We start from the raw sequence: 14,312 nt of genomic DNA, 5'->3' as shown, positions 1-14,312 counted from the left end.
AATATTAGCTGGACACAGTGGCGGGTGCCTGTAATTTCAGCTACTAAGGAGGCTGAGGCAGGAAAATCGCTTGAACCCAGGAGGCGGAGGTTGCAGTGAGCCAAGATCACGCCATTGCACTCCAGCCTGGGCAACAAGAACAAAACTCCATCTCAAAAAAAAAGAACCCTTTGTTTGGTTTCACTTAAAGAGGAGAGAAGATATCAGGGTCTGGTTGTAGTCAGACCCTCATTCTCTAGAGATGGCTTTCTAAGCCGGAAAGGAAACATCTGCTCTCTCTAAGGGACAGCAGGACAAAAGGGGCAGCAAGACCAAGAAAAACATCTCATTGAGGCCAGGCCAGGGACAAGCTTTGCTGGTCAAAAGAAAATCTTCTTAGATTTAATAACTCCCACATTGGCAAGCTGCACGTTTGTTTTTTTTTTTTTCCAAAGAGTTTTTGAGTTTTCCCTGTCCCCCTCTACTTTCCTCCCCAAGGGGTGATTGGACTTCCTCAGGAAATAGAAATATGTCCAACGTCCCTGAGTGCTGGTGCGGTGCTAAACTCTTTATACCATTTATCTAACAGCACTGTGAGCCAGATTAATATTATTACCTCCAGCTTAGAGATAAGAGTTGGCAGCCAGAGCAATTGAGTAACTAGTTGGGCACCCAAGGTCACCCAGCTAGTGACACCTGGGGCAGGATTTAAACCTGAACCTGTAAACAGGTTCTGTTGCCTCTAGGTGGAGGTTAGTATTTTAACCTAAGGAATTACAAAGGCTTTATTTTGGGGCATTTGTAGGTTATTGTGCATTTCTTTACTTTCAGATTTTTTAGAGAAAATCCAAAATAACAGTGGAATTAATTTAAAACTGTGTCTTTCTGTGTCCCTGAAATTCTCACACATGGTACATTTTCAATGAGCTGACTTTGTTTCTCCACTTCTGCAGTAATTGAGCTTCTTCGGTTCAGTGCATGAGTGGTTCAGCGGTTCATTGGGCTTCCTGGTTGAGGGAGGGGCTGGATAACCAAGTGTATTCACTTCCTATTGCTGCTGCAATAAATTACTGGAAACTTACTAGCTTAAAACAACACAAATTTATGATCTTATAGAAGTTTGAAAATCAAAGAATGTTCTTTCTGGAAGAAAACATTCTTTCTGGAAAAATCCATTCTTTTGCCTTTTCTAGCTTCCAGGGGCTATCTGGATTCCTTTTACCATGTTAAGATAACATATTCACAGGTTCCAGGGATTAGAGTGTGGACATTTTTGGAAGGCCATTATTCAGCCTGCAGCACCAACCAACAGTTTGTCGGGGACTAAGGTCTCCCAGGACATGGGATTTTTAGTGCTAAAACCAAGAAAGTCCCCGCAAACCTGGACAGCTGGTTCCCTAGAAGAGGACTCTGTTCCATGAAGATATTCTTACTAGGGGAAATAGAGAGGGAAGATAAACACAAATAAGACAGCTGTAAGGGGCCGGGCGTGCTGACTCACACCTGTAATCCCAGCACTTTGGGAGGCCGAAGCAGGTGGATCACCTGAGGTTAGGAGTTCGAGACCAGCCTGGCCAATATGGTGAAGCCCCATCTCTACTAAAAATACAAAAAATTGGCCGAGCATCGTGGCGCACGCCTGTAATCCCAGCTACTTGGAAGGCTAAGGTGGGAAAATCGCTTGAACCTGGAAGGTGGAGGTTGCAGTGAACCGAGGTCATGCCACTGCACTCCAGCCTGGGCAACAAGAGAGAAACTCTTTCTTAAAAAAAAAAAAAAAAAAAAAAAAAAAAAAAAAAAGCTGTAAAGGAAACTGTTTTTCCAATGTCATTCTTTAGGGAAAAAGCAACCTTTGACCTTTCCAAACATCCCCGCACTGCAGCCTCAGCAAGGCCATACCCTCACAAAAAGGAATCTGTGCTGAATATTCTGTCACCTGTTTTACCCAAGAAAAACAGCTATCTCCTGGATAAAGTCTATTTCAAAGCTCGAATTGTCCCTATGTTAAGAAGCCTATGTGGTACACTTGTACTCAGAAAGGTTAATAAAAGAGTAGAATAAAATAGACATGTAGTTAAAAATAGAGCCCGATTCCATGCGAATGACACAGACTTGATACTCCACTGCGGAGCCATGGTGGGCTTCTGCATCACACGTCCTCCTCCTGTGTTCATTCCTTCCTCCTCACCTTCCACTCTATCCCCCGCCCCACTCCACCCCCCGCCCAGCTATATTTAGTACCATAGTCTGTGGGTTTCTGAAAGAATTCTCTCATGTATTTTTGAGTTTCACTGAAGGGGAAACCTTGGTTTTGTGTCGTATTTTTACATATGTATTTAGTTCGTGTCATATTTTTACATATATATTTAGGTTTCCATTTCTGAAGAAATATATACCCCAAAAAAAGCATTTTTCAACAATGGGTGAATTCCAAGAAGCCTGGAGTCTGATTTGGAAAGGATGGGGGATGGGAATTGGGTAGCTTTTCCAGTGGAAAGGATTTGAACAGAGGCCACACTTCTGGAGTGGCTCCTACAAGCCGGAGCATATCAGCATGGTCTGGCAGAAGTGACAGTTATGGAAGGGAGGGTCATAAATCATTTCCTAGCTGTGAGGACAAAGGAATTCAAAGTCTCCCAAGCCAGAGGTAGTGTAGCCAACAAGATCAGCAGCAATGAGGGAGCAACTGCGCCACTTTGTGTTACTCCCTGATGGCCAGCACAGGGCTGCAAGTAGTGGCTGCAAAAGCCAGACAAATAGATGGAAATCCAGGAACTAGAGGAAATTCAGGCCTGCAAGGGGCTCTGGGAAGTGTATGTTGTTCTCTCTGGTGAGTTCAGACAGCCTGAGGCACATGGTATGGAGGGAGGTGCAGATGGTCAAGAAAACAGGGTTCTGTCGCCAGCGGCCAGCGGAGCTTCTTAAGGTTTGCAGGGCTGCTCTGTGCAAGTCTGTTTAGGGACGTCATCCTGATCTCTATATGCATGCAAGCCCAGCCACCCCTTCTGCTGGTCAGCCACTGGCCACTGAGTCTGGGTAGAAGAACATACCAGATGTGGGTAACCCATCATCCCCTTGGGAAATCCAGCTGCCATCATGTGCCTTCTGCGGTCAATTGTTTCCCCTAAAAAAGTCCAGTTCCTATCATGCTATCTCCCCACTTTCTTTCCAGCCTTACCTTCTTCTACATACATCTTTCTTTCTGGCATATAGATCTTTTCTTCAATACCTGAAAAATCTCCTATCTTCATGCCTTTGTATGTGCTGCCCCCTCTTCCAGAAATGCCTTCCACCACTTCCTATTTCCTTTGTCTTCCTAGAAAACTTCCACCCAGCTTCAAACTGAAATACCCAAGACACAAGTCACGTTAAGTGTTGGTAAGTTGGGAAATCCAGCTGCTGTCATGAATCACAGACACAAGCCTGGGAAGATGCTGGCTCCACAATGCATTGGAGTAAAGGGTATAAGGGCAGGGAGAGGGCATTGTGCTGGTATACCCCCATTCTCTGCCCAGAGGCCTAAGGACAAGTGTTAGTAGACGGCTGGCCTAGGCATGACTGGCTAGCTGGAGGAAGAGCAAGGAAAATTGCTCCCTGTGGAGAGGAAATCCATAACTAGCCTGTATTTATTGGGGGCCTCAGCCCACTCAGCTAACAGTTCCAAGGGATGGCATGGTAGGCTCCTGTGGTCCCATCTATGGATCAAACTTTGTGGACCATACTACGCTTTCAGACTGACTTCAGACTCAAGTAGAACTATCTCACTTGAAAACTGTCTTAAGGCTTAGGCTGGACAATTTGAAGAGGGAGGGCCTGGTAGGATTGTCTGTTTCATGCTCCCTGAAGAATGTGAGCACCTAACTCCCTGCTTCCCAAAACTATCCAGACTGGAACGGAAGGATCTGGGACTAAAGGACCAAATCGAATAAGCACTCACCTTAGAGTCAAAAATGCTATGTTCAAATCCCACTTCAAATTCCAACAGCCACTTCCTGTCTCTGTGATCTCAGGCAAAACTGCTGAATGACTCTGAACCTTGGCTTCCTTATTTGGAAAACAGTGATTATATCACCTAACAGTGATAAACAGTGATTATAACACCTATTACAGAGTTGTTGTGAAATTTAGAATGAGAAAATACAGACCAAAGTGCCTAACACTGCACCTAACACAGAGCAGATCACCAACAAATGGTGAGTAAGTTAATTCCTTGGTTTGGCACACAATAACCTCCTGATTTGGCCTAATTCTTCCCTGCCTTCTTCCCAGCTAGCCTCTTCCCCTCAGTTTTGCAAAGGTGCTCCGGCTGTGTGGGGGAGGGTGAGACACCCTTGGTGACAATGGATGAAAATGGTATCATTGCTCTTCAAACAAAACCAAGAAAAGGAGGCTTCAGTAGGGCTTAGAGACTTCATTCCTGACTCAGTTCATCTGCTCACCTCATTTTGTCCCCCTGGAGTGAGTATCTTCCTTCTGTTTTAAAATTGAGGTTTTATTATTTCTTAGATATGACAAGGCCAACAGATCAGGAGATGGCTGCTGTTGAAAAGAAAGTTGTTACATTCACAGGTCCCAAGAGGACGGGGCACACTGAGCCATAAGGGGCCGGCAAGGAGGCTCCAGGGTCAGTCAGAAGGCAGAGGGAGTGGAGAAACAAGGGCAAAAGATGTGATTGTGGTTCTGGGAATGACAGGTGAGGCAGGCTGTCCTTTGCCTAGTTTAAATAAATTCAGCAGCCTCTGGGGCATAGGGGATATCCCTAGTTGTTTGGTACCTAGCCTTGGGGAGATTAGGGTAGGGGAACAGTGACCCTGAGTGTGACAGCCCTGTGGTGAAGGTGGTTGGGGGGTGGTTGGTCTGGATTGGTTGGTTTGCATTTGAAAAGTGTGCTCAAGGGCCAGTTATTTACTATCCCTAGGAATTGGCTAGAGGGATAATTCCTCCCTTCAAGGGTCAGCAAGTCCCCAAATGTCAAACATCAAAATACAGAAAATAAAAAGACATAGTTAATAACACCCTCTTCTCTGCTGTTGGATTCTAGCTTAGGTCTAATCTGTTCTAAGAAGGCTTCCTAGGCCACCCTATCCCACTGGATGACTCCCTCCCTGAAGTCCTATAGCACTTAATGTCTCTGCTGTTCATTTTGGTGTCTTATTATTTCAGCAAAGTGTATGCTGTGTCCCCCATCAGAAACCTCGGCTTCTTGGAGATGGGAATTGTGTCTTACTTCTCTATGTCCCTTACAGCGACTGGCACAGAGCCTTCAACGTAATAAGCACTCATTAAATTTTTGTTAGGGAACACTCAAGGTTCAGTTTAGGAGGCCACAGGGATGATTCCTTAAAGTTTTTTTCTTAACTCCTTAGCAGGAATAACCCTGCTAAGAGGCACTCAAATCTTGGTTTCTTCCTTTATCATCCAGCACTTGGTCTTCCTAAAATTTAGAATGTTTACAAATCCAGATAATCTTCGTGAAATTCACAAACAAGGAAAATACAGGCAGCTCCAGCTATGACTACAATTCAGAAGGGGTCATTTCTAATTGCAGCTGAAAAGGAAAAATGGAATTAGTGTTGATGTTCTGACCGCAGTGTTTCTTCCACTAACTCCCTAGAAGGAAGGAGTAGATTACACATGTCAGCCAGGTTCACTGAGTAGCCAGGAGGATATGTGTGTCTCATGAATTTTTTTTTTTTTTTTTTGAGACAGAGTCTCACTCTGTCGCCCAGGCTGGAGTGCAGTGGTGTGATCTCGGCTCACTGCAAGCTCCGCCTCCCAGGTTCACGCCGCCATTCTCCTGTCTCAGCCTTCAGCTGGGACTACAGGTGCCTGCCACCACGCCTGGCGAATTTTTATTTTATTTTTTGTATTTTTAGTAGAGATGAGGTTTCACTGTGTTAGCCAGGATGGTCTCAATATCCTGACCTTGTGATCTGCCCTCCTTGGCCTCCCAAAGTGCTGGGATTACAGGCGTGAGCTACCACGCCCAGTCTCTCATGAATTTTTATTAATGGGCAAATCACTCATGTTGTGTGTTGTGTCTGTCCTTGGCTGGACATCCAAGAATCCAGCACAAGCTATAAGGAAGGGAGATTTACTTGTTTCCAAGTGGCCTGGAATGAGCCATGAGACACAGTGGACCCTCACGGTCCTGAGGACAGGATGTGGCAATGGTCATGGGGTCCTCCTCCATGAGCACAGGAGCAAAGATGGTGACCAAATGCAGAACGGGTCTGACTTGCATGTCCAATGTTAGAGTAATTTGGCTCCTTTTTTGGGGCAGAACTGATGGACAAAAATAGACCTCATTTTGGGAAGCCTGGCATGAAATTAAATTCCAGGGCCATAGCTACAGCTTTGCCAATGGGCTGGCTTTCTACCAATGTGCAGAAATGCCCTTGTCATGCAAGTTGAAGACGGTGGTGGAGTGGGGAAGGGAGGAGAGCTTCTTTTATGGGTATTCTAACATGGCAGGGGCTGCTCCACCTGTCTTTAGTCCCTCGCTATTTAAAATATAATTTGCAGACCTGCAGCCTTGGTCTCATTTCGGAGCTTGCCAGAAATGCGGAATCTCAGGCAAGCCTGGGACTAGAGTGAGAGATGGCCGCCTATAGTGCAAAATGGAAGGAGGTGCCCCAAAACTCAGTAATCAAGATAAACAATATTTTAAAATACCGAAATCACTGCCAAAAATCCATGATACACAAAATATCAACATTTTAAATAAAAGCGAGATCTGACTCAGCACTTAAACAAATCTGCCGCACTTACCTCATGCTAATCTTGACTCTGATCTCAGGTTCCATCCCAGACCTATAGAATCAGAATCTATATTCTAAAAAGACCCCCAGAGGATTCATATGTAAATCAAAGTTTAAGAAGCACAACTTTAGACAACATAACCCACAATGTAACAAACCAAAATCTTAGAATCTAGACAGCAGCAAAGATAGAAAGGTATGAGCAGAAATAAAGTTTCAGAAGCATCTAACTCCTCCAGCTTGCTTGCCATTGCCTGGGTTTGCACACCACCACCTTAAAATTGCAGTGTTCTATAATTTACCATGAACATTTCAAAACCTTTTTTTTTTTTTTTTGAGATAACTATAGATTTGCAGGAAGTTGCAAGTTTAATACAGAGAGAGCCCATGTACTCTTCACTCAGTTTCCCCTAGTGATTACTGATTACTTAGTCCATTTGGGCTGCTGTAACAAAATACGTTAGACTGGGTGGTTTATAAATAACGTAAATTTATTGCTTACAGTTCTGGAGTCTGGGAAGTCCAAGATAAAGGCCCTCGTAGATGTGGTGTCTAGTGAAGGCCTGTTCCTGATAAATGGTGCCTTCTTTTTTTTTTTTTTGAGATGGAGTCTTGCTCTGTCACCCACGCTGGAGTGCAGTGGTGCACTATCGGCTCACTGCAACCTCTGCCTCCTGGGTTCAAGCGATTCTTCTGCCTCAGCCTCCTAAGTAACTGGGACTACAGGCACGTGCCACCAAGACCGGCTAATTTTTGTATTTTTGGTAGAGACAGGGTTTCACCATAGTGGCCAGGCTGGTCTCGAACTCCTGACCTTCTGATACACCCACCTCAGCTTCCCAAAGTGTTGGGATTACAGGCGTGAGCCACTGTGCCCAGCCTAAATGGTGGCGTCTATGTGTCCTCACAACATGGAAGGGCAAATGGGGTCCCCCAGGCCTCTTTTATAAGGTCTGTAATTCCATCCATGAGGGTTCCACCCTCATGACCTAGTCACCTCCCAAAGGCCCCACCTCTTAATAGCAACATGTTGGAGATTAGATTTCAACATATGAATTTTGGAGAGACAGATATTCAGACCATAACAGTTATATTTTCTGTAACTATAGTAGACTATTGAAATGAGGACACTGACAATGGCATAAGGTGTATGTATAGTTTATATGTTATCTTATCAAAAGGGTAGATTTACAGAACCAACACAAGTAAGCTATAGAACTAGCTCCTTACCACAAAGATCTCCCACAAGCTACAGCTTTAAAGTCATACCTACCCCTTTCCCTGAACCACCATCCCTAACCCCTGGAAAGCACTAATCTTCTTAACACTTTTTTTTTTTTTTTTAAGAGACAGAGGTCTCACTATATTGCCCATGTTGGTCATGAACTCCTAAGCTCAAGCGAGCCTCCTGCCTCAGCCTCCCAAAATGTTGGGATTATAGGCATGAGCCGAAATGTCCAGACTTTTGAACAACTTTTTGACCATGTTATATAAATGAAATCATATAATGAGCAAACTTTTGAGATTGCCTTTTCTTCACTCAGCATAATGAACTAAAGATCCATCCAAATTGTTGCACATATCAATAATGTGTTCCTTTTTTTGTTTTTATTTGTTTTTATTTATTTATTTATTTATTTATTTATTTTTTATTATTATTATTTTTTTTTTTGAGACGGAGTCTCACGCTGTTGCCCAGGCTGGAGTGCAGTGGCGCGATCTCGGCTCACTGCAAGCTCCGCCTCCCGGGTTCCCGCCATTCTCCTGCCTCAGCCTCCTGAGTAGCTGGGACTACAGGCGCCCGCCACCGCGCCCGGCTAATTTTTTGTATTTTTAGTAGAGACGGGGTTTCACTGTGGTCTCGATCTCCTGACCTTGTGATCCGCCCGCCTCGGCCTCCCAAAGTGCTGGGATTACAGGCTTGAGCCACCGCGCCCGGCCATTTTTTTATTTTTTGAAGCAGAATCTCACTGTGTCACACAGGCTGGAGTGCAGTGGCACCATCTTGGCTCACTGCAACCTCCAATTCTCAGGTTCAAGCAATCCTCCCACCTCAACCTCCCAAATAGCTGGGAGTACAAGTGTGTGCCACCCACCACGCCCAGCTAATTTTTGTATTTTTAGTAGAGACAGGGTTTCACCATGCTGGCCAGGCTGGTCTCGAATTCCTGACCTCAAGTGACCCACCCACTTCTGCCTCCCAATGTGTTGGGATTACAGGCATGAGCCACAGTGCCCAGCCAATTTTTTCCTTTTTATTGCTGAGTATAGTCCCTGCTATGGGCGTACCACAATTTAGTTAACCATTTACCTATTATAAGACATTTGGGTGGTTTCCTGTATTTGATTATTACAAATAAAGCTGCTATGAACTATTCTAGCTCCTATAACTTTCCATATACATTTTAGAATTCTGTTGATATTTACATTTTAAAAAATCTTGTAATTTTGACAGGAAATACATTAAATTTATATATCCTTTTGGGGAGAATTAGCATCTTGACTGTGTTGAGTCTTCCAATCCATAACATAGTATGTCCCTTTATTTTTTTGTTGTTGTTCCTAACCACTAGACTATGCCATCCAACTCAACAGAAGCATGATCACCCAAAGAAATTCAGGATTATCAGCATCTTCTGCTATTTGTCATGGCACTGAATTCAAATATTTTTTCCTGTGTTCACAGAGGCAACATAGATATAGTGCATATGGGAATAAAGGGTTGAAGGCATCCTTGAAAAGGACTCTCAGTTAAGATTTAAAATGCATATGTCTCTACATTTATTTAGATCTTTGATTTTTTCATCAGTATCTTATAGTTTTTAACGTATAAGCCCTATATATGTTTTATTATATTTATACCTAAGTATTTCATTTGATTGATTAACATTTGCTTTGTATTTTTATTTTGATTTCCATTTGTTTGTTGCTAGCATATGGAAATACAATTAATTTTCTTATGTTGATCTTGTAACTTATGACCTTGTGATAAGTTATGAACTTATGAACTCACTTATTAGCTGCTGGAGTTTCCTTGTAAATTTTTTGGGATTTCTAGGTAGATCATCAAGTCATCTACAAATAGAGACAGGTTTTTTATTTTCCTTTTTTTTTTATCTGTATGGCTTTTATTTCCTTTTCTTGTCTCATGGTGTGCACTAGAACTTCTGGTTGAATAACAGCAATAAGAGCAGACGTCCTTCCCTGTTCTTGATTTTAGGGAGAAGGCATTCAATCTTTCACCACTAAGTATGATGTTAGTTGCAGGTTTTTGCAGATGCTTTTTGTCAAGTCGAGGAAGTTTCTTTCTATTCCTATTATACTGAGAGTTTTTGTCATGAGTGAATGTTGAATTTTGTCAAACGCGTTTTCTGTATCAATTGATAGGATCATGAGATTTTTCTTTAGCTTGCTGGTGGATTACATTGAATGATTTTTCAAATACTGAAAAAACAGCCTTGTATCCCTGGAATATATACCACTTAGTCACAGTGTATAATTCTTTCTATATATAGCTGGATTCTATTTGCTAACATTTGTTAAGGATTTTTGAGTATTCAATCATAAAGGATACTGGTCTGTAGTTTCTTCTTTGTACTATCTTTGCCTGGTTTTGATATCAGGGTAATACTGGCTTTATAAAATAAATCGAAAAGTGTTCTTTCCTAGGCCAGGCATGGCGGCTCACGCCTATAATCCCAGCACTTTGGGAGGCCAAGGTGGGCGGATCACCTGAGGTCGGAAGTTCGAGACCAACCTGACCAACATGGAGAAACCTCGTCTCTACTAAAAATACAAAATTAGCCGGGCATAGTGGCACATCCCTGTAATCCCAGCTACTCAGGAGGCTGAGGCAGGAGAATCGCTTGAACCCAGGAGGCAGAGGTTGCAGTGAGCAGAGATCACGCCATTGCACTCCAGCCTGGGCAACAAGAGCTAAACTCCGTCTCAAAAAAGAAAAAGAAAAAGAAAAAGAGTTCCTTCCTTTTCTACTTTCTTGAAGAGTTTATGTAGACTTGGTTTTAGTTCTTTATAAGTTTGGTGGAATTCTCCAGTAAAACCACCTAGCACTATGCACTTTTACTTTTGTAATTTGATTTGATCCTCATAACAACTTTGCAAAGGAGACATTTTACAGAAACAGTTTCCAGGTCCCTTGGACTGCACTGGATGCATAGTGAGATTAGTGAGGTGGCCGGGCAATAAGTCCAGAGCAGGAGGATGTTGGGCAGGGCAGGCATGCTAGACGTGGGGTAGGGTAGAGCTGGGTTTGAATGAAGTGCTTGGGAAGTGAAGAGTTAGGAGAAGGCACTATTTGGAGAACAGGGAGAGTAAAGAAGGTCTGGTTTATTGCAGCAGAGGGTCTGTGACTGCCAAAGGCCAGATAGAAATGACCCCAAGGAGGACTGGAGTGTGAAGGCCCAAGAGAAACAGGGAGAGGCTGTGCAGTTTCTTCAAGTATCAGAAGAGATTGTTGCAAGGCCTTTAATTTGACCTCAGAATAAAATCTGAAAACAAGTGAAGTACTACAACTCTTTTAAAAAGCAAATGTGGGACCGGGTACAGTGGCTCATGCCTGTAATCCCAGCACTTTGGGAGGCTGAGGCGATCAGGTCACCTGAGGTCGGAAGTTCGAGACCAGCCTGGCCAATATGGTGAAACCCCATCTCTATTAAAAAATTTAAAAATTAGCTGGGTATGGTGATGCACATCTTTAATCCCAGCTACCTAGGAGGCTGAGGCACAAGAATCACTTGAACCCAGGAGGCAGAGGTTGCAGTGAGCCAAGATGGTGCCACTGTACTCTAGCCTGGGCAACAGAGCTAGACTCTAGCAAAAAAAAGCAAATGTGGCACACTTATCAGAGTGACCCACTTATCAAAATCCAAATAATGCCAAATGCTGGTAATAAGTTGGAGCAACAGAAAGTCTCATTCATTCCTGGTGGGAATATAAAATGGCACAACCACTTTGGAAGACAATTTGACAGCTTCTTAAAAAGCTAAACATAATCTTACCATGTGATTCATATGGCTCCTTGTGTAGATTCCCCAACCTATGTCTACACAAAAACCTGCACATGAATGTCATATCAACTTTATTTATAATCACTAAAAACTGGAAGCAGCAAAGATGTTCTTTGGTAAATGAATGGCTAAACTGAGGTACTTCCAGACAATAGACTATCATTCAGTTATTAAAAGAAATGAGCTGTCGGCAGGGCGCGGTGGCTCATGCCTGTAATCCCAGCACTTTGGGAAGCCGAGGCAGGCGGATCACCTGAGGTCAGGAGTTTGAGACCTGTTTGGCCAACATGGTGAAACCCTATCTCTACTAAAAATACAAAAATTAGCTGGGTGTGGTGGCGGGGGCCTGTAATCCCAACTACTCGGGAGGCTGAGGCAGGAGAATCGCTTGAACCTGGGAGGCGGAGGTTGCAGTGAGTTGAGATGGTGCCACTGCACTCCAGCCTAGGAGACAAGAGCGAGACTTCATCTCAAAAAAAAAAGAAAGAAATGAGCTGTCGAGCTATGAAAAGGCATGGAGGAAGTTTAAATGCATACTGCTTAGTGAAAACAGCAAGTCCAAAGAGGCTACATACTGTATGATTCCAACCATATGGCATTTTGGAAACGTCAAATCTATGGAAATAGTAAACAGATCCGTGGTTGCCAGGGGTTTGGGAAAAGAGGAGGCATGAATGGGTGGAACACTGAATTTTTAGGGACATGAAAATACTGGGTATGATACTATAATGAGGGATACAATTGTCAAAACCCACAGAACTCTACAACACAGAGTAAATCTTAATGTAAACTACAGACTATAGTTAATAATGTGTTAATATCGATTTGTCAAGTATAACAAGTGTGCCACACTAGTGCAAAATTATTAATATAATGGGGGAAACTGTGCATGGAGGGAGGTAAAAAGGTGGGAAGAGTCTAAATATATGGAACTCCATGTGCAATCTCCTCAATTATTCTGTAAATCTAAAACGGTGTTAAAAATAGTCTATTTGTTTTTTAAATCTAAGAAATTTCACATTGAAAGAAAAAGAAGCAGCCAGGTGCCGCGGCTCATGCCTGTAACCCTTGCACTTTGGGAGGCCAGGGCGGGCAGATCACTTGAGGCTGGGAGTTTGAGGCCAGCCTGGCCAACATGTGAAACCTGTCTCTACTAAAAATACAAAAATTAGCCAAGCATGGTGGCTCACGCCTGTAATCTCAGCTACTTGGGAGACTGAGGCGTAAGAATTGCTTGAACCCAGGAGGTGGAGGTTGCAGTGAGCCAAGATCGTGCCGCTGCACTGCAGCCTAAGCAACAGGGTGAGACTTTGTCTCAAAAAACAAAGAAAGAAAGAAAAAGAAGCAAATATGGTGAGATCTTTTTTTCAAGTGTTAAGAAATCCAGCAAAGTCATTCTGAAAACTTGCTTGTAAACTACACAGCCAGCCTTGCTGCCCAGGCTCCCTTCTACTTAAAAATTCCTTCACTGTAAACTCCATGCCAGATTTTTCCTCAGTGGGATAAGCTCAGGCCCTACTGACATTTTTTTTTTTTTTTTTTTTTTTTTTTTTTTTTTTTTTTTTAGACGGAGTCTCCCTCTGTTGCCCAGGCTGGAGTGCAGTAGCATGATCTCGGCTCACTGCAATCTCTGCCGTCCGGGTTCAAGCAATTCTCCTGCCTCAGCCTCCGGAGTAACTGGGATTATGGTGTCTGCCACCACGCCTGGCTAATTTTTGTATTTTTAGTAGAGATGGGGTTTTACCATCTTGGCCAGACCGGTCGTCAACTCCTGACCTCATGACCCACCCGCCTGGGCCTCCCAAAGTGCTGGGATTACAGGTGTGAGCCACCACACCCGGCCTCTGTTGACATTCTTAAAAGGAACTTTTTTGGAAGTAAGATAGAACCAGACTTTTCAGCCCCTTCTTAGTTTGCCGAAATTTATTGCGAAAATAAAATTGAGTTTCTCTGATAGATTTGAAAAAGCAATATTGCATACCTTCCAAAGGATAAAAGGCTTTTATCCGGCCAAATTTTTCGTCTCAACCAAGTCTAAGATGATGGTCTTCTGGGTTGATTGCTAATTCTCTGTAATTATCTACAAGGCCCTTTAAATTTGTTTTGGTGGTTTTTCTCTTCTGAATAATTAGATGAGGCAATCAGCACATCTTTCATATTATAAGGAGGCTTTTTTTTTTTTTTTTAAACACTACTCCTCCACGTTATAATTTCTGCAAGTGACAATAGGGGTAAATTCCAATCTGTAGCTCTAACGGCTGCTAATGAGGCGCTTGTTTTAAATCCCTCTGAGCTACACTGGCTCCTCCCACAGAGGACTTTTAAAACTCTGAGTTCTAAATCCTTTTGCTTTGAGGGCTGAAATCTGGTTCTGTAACCTTTTGAATCACCAATGTTTGCTTTGAAAGTTGACATTTTCTATTTAAATGGCAAGAGAGATGGGAAATAAACCTCAGCATTACAGAGCTGAGCATATTGATTTCAATTATCACCTTTAATCCATGCCTTTCTTCTTTATAATGTATGGATTTCTTCTCTTAATTAG

General features: G+C 43.0%; 1 protein-coding gene across 5 annotated transcripts in view; it reads left to right on the top strand.

The window, feature by feature from the left end:
- The window catches only part of NMNAT2 (nicotinamide nucleotide adenylyltransferase 2), a 174,707-nt gene that overhangs the window by 116,168 nt on the left and 44,227 nt on the right, over window positions 1-14,312 (top strand). The window lies entirely within an intron of this gene.

This window comes from Macaca fascicularis, chromosome 1 (genome assembly GCF_037993035.2).
Source record: "Macaca fascicularis isolate 582-1 chromosome 1, T2T-MFA8v1.1".
Lineage (NCBI taxonomy): Eukaryota > Metazoa > Chordata > Mammalia > Primates > Cercopithecidae > Macaca > Macaca fascicularis.
This window is presented reverse-complemented; position numbering and strand designations above follow the sequence as displayed.